Raw genomic sequence first — 8,888 nt, 5'->3', positions numbered from 1 at the left:
TATGAGGACTAATGAAAAACTCACTTACCAAACTGATAGAATGTGAAAATTGGAAGAGAGGATACAGAATGTTGAGAATCATCCAATGCAAAGCATAGATATAGCAAACCAAGCAACAGAAGCGAGGCCGAAAGAAACAGACAAAGAGGAGTTTCTCTAGCAGAAAACTCAAAGAAAAGAGAAGTTAGTTGTCATTGGTTTTGGCTGAGTCAAGCAAAGCAAATGAAGATTCACATTTTATGTTTAGGGATGAACAATTTTATTAACTGTCATTTGTTTGCTAAACAATTTGTAGTTTATTGTCTTTTTTTTTTTTGTAATAGGTGGTTTAACTTTTATGTGTTTTCTTATACTTCTGGTTTAGGGTTTAAGGTTTCTATTGGAGATTATGTTTTAATCCGTATCACACAATGCCATATGAACATTGCCATACGTCACAAGACTATCAAATTGTTGTCCATGGTATCCCTAATACCAATCACGCAAACCATAAGTCACACTATGACGATTAATATGTCATGCATTGACCTTTTTACTCATTCATGCAAAGTTTGAAAACCAAGCACGACATGCATGTAAAAAATGTAGTGCGATACCTTCTCAATTACGCACGCAATGCAGCTTTAATCTGTAGCACGCAATGCCATGTAAAAATTGCAATACATTACAAAACTATCAAATTATTGTCCATGATTCTCACATACCAGTCACGCAAACCATAAATCACGTTATACCGACCAACTAGTCAAGTATTGCCCTATCAATTACGCACGAACTGAATTAAAAATAGTCATGCAATCCATGTGTCACACAATTCTTGCAAAATCAATGACGCAAATCCTTGCACATCCAGTCACGCAATGCACTATATCAATTTATGATAATTATTTGATGAGAATATTGTAATAGGGGAATTGCTAGTTAAAAAGGAAAATTTGGACCAAGAGATTCTGCTTATTAAAACCATCCCAAGTCAGTAGCACTTTATTCCCCTGATATGGTCATTATAATGTATAGAACAAATACAACATAATAGATAGGCTATGTCTAATAATGTGCAGCAGATTAACAAGATGAGATAGGGTGAGGGTTTTGTAAATGCACAAGATATAATTTATTTAATTCTCTATATATAAACATTATTGACAGTATGTTTTTGGTGTGAAATCAAATGCCGAACTAATACGAACTATTTTTATTGCCCTTATCTCTGTTAAATGATACAATAAATAATAATTTAGAAATGATACAACAAAGAATAATTTGGAGATGATACACAACAATGTTATTTTACATATTAGGACAAAGAATAAACAAATTTAAAAAATTAACTATCCACATTATTTGCAAAAATCTCTAGAGCAAAACTTTTTTGAAGGCCTTCTATGGCATTTGCCTTTAAGGTCTGCTCCTTCGAACTAATCAGCCACTGCAATGAAGTGATAACCCAATCCCCATAATTATGCGAATCTTACTGTATCAAGGTTTTTATATTTAATTTAAACCTTATCCATGTCAAATGTCACTTTTGACAACGCGAGCGATTAAAGTACCTAGTTCGGTGGCATATAAGGGGAAACAATGTCGTTAGTTGACTCATCTACTTATGATGCAAGCCGAACTTCATTGCATTTATTCGACTATACGATGAGTCAACTAACGTCATACTCCATTTCAGCAAGTTGACGTGCACTACTACCCAGTGGTCGTCAAAAAGGCACAATACGAGAATTGAGTCCACCTCGTGCCATGGAAAACCCCACGAAAGACTCCCACCCCTTTCATATTCAAATAGATGTTATCGTAAAACTGCTTGAGTCGACTTGAATGTTTTATAAGTTGGGAGATGCTACATTTCATAGCTTAAACCTAGCAAAATAAGATGTCCATTAAGTTACGCATAATAGTTAGATGCCATGAACTAATACATTGAACATACATTTTAATAATTACAATTTATTAAAATATACCTACATAGAAGTAGGTATCAATAATGCATATTTTCTACTTGTAGAGTTGTGGATGGTGTTCACGCGTCCGCTTGCACATGTGCTGATGCATGCCTCAATGTGTTGGTTGTCCAACAACTCATCCGATTTCTCCAATTGACAAAAAAAATCAAGACCCTCCTACCCTTCGATGTCCAAAATGTTAACTCTGCATACATAAAATACTTGTGTCAAAAGGTTAATGGAATCAATAATTTAAAATTGTTAACCTTAATATCATATAATGTTATCATTTTACTTGGCTTGCTCATTTTTTATGAAGGACTCATATTTGTCCTTCAAAGCATCATTCACTTTGCACTAGACTAATAGCAGGTTAACTTATGGGTTTCGAAGGTATTTGCTGGCCATGCTCACACATGCATCTTCAACCTGAGGTGGAAGTGGAGCCTTAGGAGAATGTGTGATTTGACCATGCTGGGGGGCCTCTAGTGGAGTTGGGACAAGAGCAAGATGTGGGGAAATTATAGTTGGACTACTCGCAGGATGAGGTGCCTCGATTGCATTTATGGTTTCAAGATGATGTTCGATTGGGGTAGCAAGAGGTGAGCTTTGAGCTGATGCAATTACCTGATTTATGACAGCTACCTCCTCAAGATCAACCCCACTACCAATAACCTCTTAGTTGGTGCACCATTCTCTTCACCCATTGACCAACTCTACACAGTGAAAACAATCAAACACATTAAAACATCAAATACATCGTAATGTTATAACTCATGCAATGAAAAAAGATAGAAGCGCATACCTCAAAACGGTCGATCAGTCAATGAATAATCTGATTCTCTAACCGTTGTAGCGACTGCTGGATATCTAGCTCCTTCGACTGCATCCACAAATGCATCTGTTGTTGGATCTCCAATTGCATTGACTGCATACATCTACATGTCTCGCTCAACCTCCATCCACAACGATTGCATCTACATTTGCATGTCCATCTGCATCTCTATTTGCATTAACTGTAAGGCCTTCTTCCACTGTGTCCTCATCCATTGCATCTCTCGCTTAAATCTTGTAGTCATTTAAGGATGCAGTGGTGGGTTGAACACTTGAGCAAAAAGAGTAGCATGATAAACAGCAACAAGAACAGAAGAATGAGCAGTATAAGGAATAGCAACAAGAGCAACAAGAGGAGCAACATGAGGAACAACAGCTAAAGCGATAGAGGAGCAGCATGAAAAGTAGCAGCAGGAGGAGAATTGGGCACCTCAACAGCACTAGAGGCATCAAAGCAAGGAACTGGGCATGGACCTCTTCATCCATGGTGCGACTTAGTTTAATGCCTTGTCTTACTGTACTTTTCTATTTGCAATCCATTATCTTCCTTATTTACTAGGGATCGAATTCTACCCAATCCTTTAACTTTCATAATGGAACGTATTGCTACCCCTCGAAGATATTGACACTAATGTCAACCCAACATGTGGTCAACATCTCTTTTGCAGTTGGCTCCGACGTCCCGACTACACACAACTGCACCAAAATATACATTACCATTAGGTTGAAAAGTAGTTACCCTATGACAAAAAAATATTAAATAAAATAAAAATAATATGGTCTTTTTACTCATTTTGCCTTCGCTCTCTAAACGTGCAATATTGACATGGAAGCTTATAGGCCTCTCGTCACAGTTCCATTTCAACATTCTTAGACAAACCTGTCCAGACTGGCACTACCTTCCAAATAAGCTTCGGATATAAGGAATCGCTTCCAACGCTCAAAACTACACGTCAATTGTAAAACATTTTATTCGCATAATAAACTCTTATGCGAAAAGAAAAATGAAAAACCTTAGGGTAGGGCACACTACTTGAAACACTCATACAAATCTGTATAGATAGTAACGTTTCTTATCTTCCACTCCCACCACTAGACGTTCGAAACCCCTCAACAAGTAATTGACGGTTGGACTTTATATGTATGTGCCCCATGGGAATGCATTCCACTAGTTGATGTTCTTAACCAACAACAAAAACCATGGAATCAGTGATCATCTGAAGTCTTGACCAAATAAAACATTGCTCGCGATCAAGACGAAGGCAATCTTGGTCGTGTCTCTCTCCTGTTGAAATTTCCCTCTCTTGAACATCTCTAAAACTTGTTATATCTTCACCTCGTTCCTCGTTCCCCAATATTGTTAGTGAATTTCTCCAGGGACAGCTTCATAGAAATTGACAATAAAGGTCGGCAAGTTACCAAACTTCAATCATGTCACTAGGCAGAACTCAAGCTTCAAGAACCAAGCTTTCATGTTACCTATGGCAAATCATAACTCACTATCAATGGCGTCGTGTTAATTGATTCTACGCAACATTAGGTTGAGCATGAGACTAACGCAGAATAAACTCTTCTCTAATTCGATGTCCATCATATACCCGAAGCATGTTCTTTTCAAGGCTTCCAACTCATTTACTTTGCGCATCATCTCACGTATTTCATGCAGATACGTCCACTTAAAGTGGATGTTAATGTTAGCGTTGAAGCCCTATTGGTCCTTTGGCACACAAAGCAAAGATTCCACATTTTCTTGCTCTATTCCTGTTTTGGCCATCTGTAACATAAAATAGATAACATTTCCATTTTAATTAATATGATCATTGTAGATTAAAAAAAGTAATAACTAGTTCTTACTATCTTTGCATACCCTAAAACAGAATAATTAATGCACGTATAAACCATGGATTATTAAGTAAATCAAAATATAAATATTAAAGCATTATGGTTGACCCAAAATAATAAAGAATGAATGCACTAACGGTCATGCAATGCCATGCAAATAAATTTCATGTAGTGTTATACCTATAACACTAGCGCATTTCCATACAAATAACAATCACACAATGTCATATCAAGCCGTCACGTAATTAGTTACATTCAATCACGCAATGATCTATCAACAAGTCACACAATGCTAAGAACCCCTAAACCAATCACACACACCCTAAGTGACACCATGCCTAAAACCAGTCATGCAAAAGGTGTTAACTACTCACGCAAACTGTTGTTCAATTTTCTACCCCAACAAGTATACGTATCGCAAAGATAATATAGTGGTGAATAGAGTGTCGATCCCACAAAGAATTGAATTACTTCTAACTATTAACTACTAAAATTAACACACCTTAATTTTATCTAAACAATTAAATTTAAAATTATTAAAAAGAAAAAATTAAAACTAATAAACTGAAACTAAAATTAAATAGTAAATTTGTTTTAGAAAACTCACTTAACTACCAAACCTAAGATTATGATGTCCCTCAATACTTCATCTGATTATTGTCTCTTTCTCTTAACTTAGTTTAATGAATTAAGTTGCTAACCTAGAGTCCTAAATTATTTACAAGCCTCTGTCGAGTTTCTAATAAAAATACTTCTCCCAAATTAAATTAAAGAAAGATTCATTAAGTTCATGCTCTAATTTTGGCTATGTATGACTTATAGGTGTATGTCTACCTTATATGCAAATCAAACCACCTAATCAACTAAGTGCATTCGATCATACACTATTCTATTCAAGGTTTACCTAAACCTCCTTCATCAAGGTTTAACTTAGGTTTTCAATTCAATCTAATTGATGATCAATCAATTAAAAGCATTAAGAATAGAATAAAATAAACAACTTAAATCCATCAAACATAAGCAAAAGAGAGATAAATAAATCAAACTATATATCGAGTTCAATCATAATCTTAGATTAACGAATTAGTTCCCCATCAAGTCACGCATCATCATTGAATAAAGTTTAAACATTAAAAACAAAACCAAGAGAACAAGAGAATAAAAAAAAGATAGAAAAACTCAAGAATTGTATTCTTGATCTCCAAATCTCCTTGAATTCTTCAAATTCTTCTTAACTTCAATGACTTTGTGGCTTGACCCTTAGCTGTCAATTTGGTGTTTCTTTTTTCTCCCTAAAAGTCCTCCGAAAGGTTGTTTTTATGGGGGTTTGAAGTTAGGCCAAGTTAGGTGAAGAAAAAAGTTAATTCTAATCAGGATTTCCTTATCAAACTACATGGGCCATGGTGCACTACCTCAAAAGCCACGGCCTGGACCATTTGAATAGCAGAAATCCTAATTATTCTATGACTACTATAGTATGTCAACTTTGACAAGATTTTTGACCACTTTCTAGGCCACAGTGGGTGAAGTGGTAAACATGGTAGTTGTAGCTTGTTCTCTTATCTTTCCAATGGTTTAAGAATCATCTCATTTGGAGCTCTGTAAAGAAAGTTATGGCTAAATATCAAAACATGTGCAATGCAAGTCTACACCTTGACATTGCTCTTCTTCTTCCACTAAAATTCTTCTTTCATCAAACACCTACAAAAGTATAAATAAATTAATAACAACCTATCTTAACCACATTAACACCAAATAAAATTAACTAATATTAGATTGACTCATCTAAATTAACTAATTTAAAATAATTAAATAAAATCTACTTATTTTTATACATTATTATGAGAACTAAGCTAAATTACTATCAAAATTAAATTCAAATAACTCTATATCAGAGAGTTATCACAAATCCTAAGTCACCTAAACCTTAAACCCCTAAACTCAATCCCTATCAACCAATCATGCATGCCTATTGACCAGTTATGCATATCTTGTGATAGATATGACATGCTTTTTGTTTTTTATTCATTGAGATTCTACAGTGAGTTCTGTTAAAAGATATTTTTGCAAAAATTTTCCTTGAAGGATCTTTTTTGCGATATTTCACCATATTCTCAAAGATTTTGTGATCATTCATGAGGGTCAAGGATACATTCTTTGTATTCTTTCAAGTCTTGCATGATTTTCTCATGTTAAGGTTCAGGTGTTTGAGGAAAATAATCCAAACACATTTCAACATCTGGTGATGGCCAAATATGATCTACTTCCTGTGATGATGAGTTCTTTCCAAGGTGCCAAGAGGAAAAATCATTGTACAATCTCAACAAAATTGGCTATCCAATATTCTATTGACCTTATGAACCAGTCACATAATGACCTATCAACCAGTCACGCAATGACCTATCATCCAATCACGTAATGCCAAACCCCTAAACACAATCACGCACTCTTTAAAAGACGTCGTACCTATATCCAGTCATGCATATGGTGTCAACCACTCACGCAAGCCCTTAGACACGCAATACCCAAACCCTAAACCCAATTCCTATCAATTAGTCACGCATGTCTATCAATCAGTCACGCATGCCCTAGAACCTTTCGATCACCAACAATACCAACTTCAAATTTATATTCAATAATTTCAAACAACAAGAATATCAATATGAACAAGCAATATGCCTACGTTTATGCAAAAAAAACCATAAATGAATAACATGAAGAATAACAATAGCCCTAAACATTTCTTCACATGGTTAAAAATAAAAATAAAAATAAAAATATATGCCTACCTTTCTATACGTAATGTGAACTTCTTCTCACTGCTCAATATGTGAACTATTTTTATGTGAATAACCACTCCAAAATACTTCTATCACTGCTCAAAATGCTCAAAAGTTGAATCGGTGAGGAATGTTTTCGAAAGAATGCTTTGTAGGGAGATGTATGGTCTGTTGATGAAAATTGAGGAGTTACACAGCTTGTAAATATATTTGACCCGTTAATATGGTTTAGGTTGAGGCGCAGAGCCAAAAATATGAGTTGGTTTTATTAAGGACAATTTTCTCCTAATTTTAATTCTCTTGACTAAAAATAGTTAAAATTATGAAGAGGTTTATTTTTAAAAATGCCTTATGCATGGGGCCTATTTGTGAAAAGAACTCTAAACTATATGTAGTATTTGAATTCCTACATATATTATAGGAGGAGACTCGAACTTGAAACCATTTCAATTTGGTAAGTTTGGTTGGATTTTGTGCTGAAAAATTTAGTAGGCTTTTAGTTTACGAGTACATGCCTAATCGGCCGTTGGATCTTCAACAAAAACCAAGAGCTTGCTCTAGGTTGGCAAATTAGGAAGACAATCATTCTAGATATAGCCAAGGGACTAGCCTATCTTCACGAAGAATGCAACCAAAAGATAATTCACTTAGACATCATACCCCAAAATATCTTTTTAGATGAGAATTTCAATGCTAAAGTTTCGGATTTTGGGTTATCTAAGCTAATTGGAAGAGACCAAAGCCAAGTGACAACAACTATGAGGGAAACGCCTGGTTATATGGCCCCTAAATGGTTAAGCTCAGTCATTACTGAGAAGGCAGATGTCTATAGCTTTGGTATTATGGTCCTAGAAATTTTGTGCGGGCGAAAAATGTGGATGGATCTCAACAGGAGGAAGATAGGCATTTACTGGGTGTTTTTAGGAGAAAGCAAGAAGAAGGGCAACTTCTGGATCTAGTTGATAACTGCAGCGATGAGATGCAGTCAAATACAGATGAAGGCTGCAGCATGGTGTTTACAAACTGAAGATTCTAGGAGGCCTTCCATGTCCATGGCGGTGAAGGTTTTTGGGGGTTCAGTTGATGTTGCGGGTAACTTGAAAGACAATTTCTAAATGAATTAACACTGAAAGCTTTAGGGACCTTTTGCTTCAACAGTTTCACCATCTACGTTATTTGGGCCGAGGTGACGGTCAAGGAAATCTTCATGAAGATGGGATGTAAGGTATGTTCCCAAGCTAAAGAGTGATAGCTCAATTCAATTCTCTGTTTGCTGCCATTGTATTTGCCTATTTGGATATGGTCACCCCTTTTAATTTTGCGCATTTATATGACTTTTACAAATCCCCTACCCGGTGGGTAGCAAAATTTATGTTCGAAGCTTTGTTTTGTCTCATGTAGGATGTATCCTTATTTTCATCTCAACTTTTGGGCCCCAAGAGGGGGTTGTCTAGTTTGTGTGACTTCCGGTAAGACCGAG

General features: G+C 35.6%; 1 pseudogene; it reads left to right on the top strand.

Moving 5' to 3' along the window:
- Window positions 1–7,853: 7,853 nt before the first annotated feature.
- Window positions 7,854–8,523, top strand: LOC148763761 (G-type lectin S-receptor-like serine/threonine-protein kinase SD2-5 pseudogene; annotated as a pseudogene).
- Window positions 8,524–8,888: the final 365 nt, after the last annotated feature.

The sequence above is a fragment of the Theobroma cacao genome, chromosome 3 (genome assembly GCF_053813885.1).
Source record: "Theobroma cacao isolate CCN51 chromosome 3, ASM5381388v1, whole genome shotgun sequence".
Classification (NCBI taxonomy): domain Eukaryota; kingdom Viridiplantae; phylum Streptophyta; class Magnoliopsida; order Malvales; family Malvaceae; genus Theobroma; species Theobroma cacao.
The sequence above is the reverse complement of the archived record's forward strand: the minus strand, read 5'-3'. Positions and strand labels throughout refer to the sequence as shown.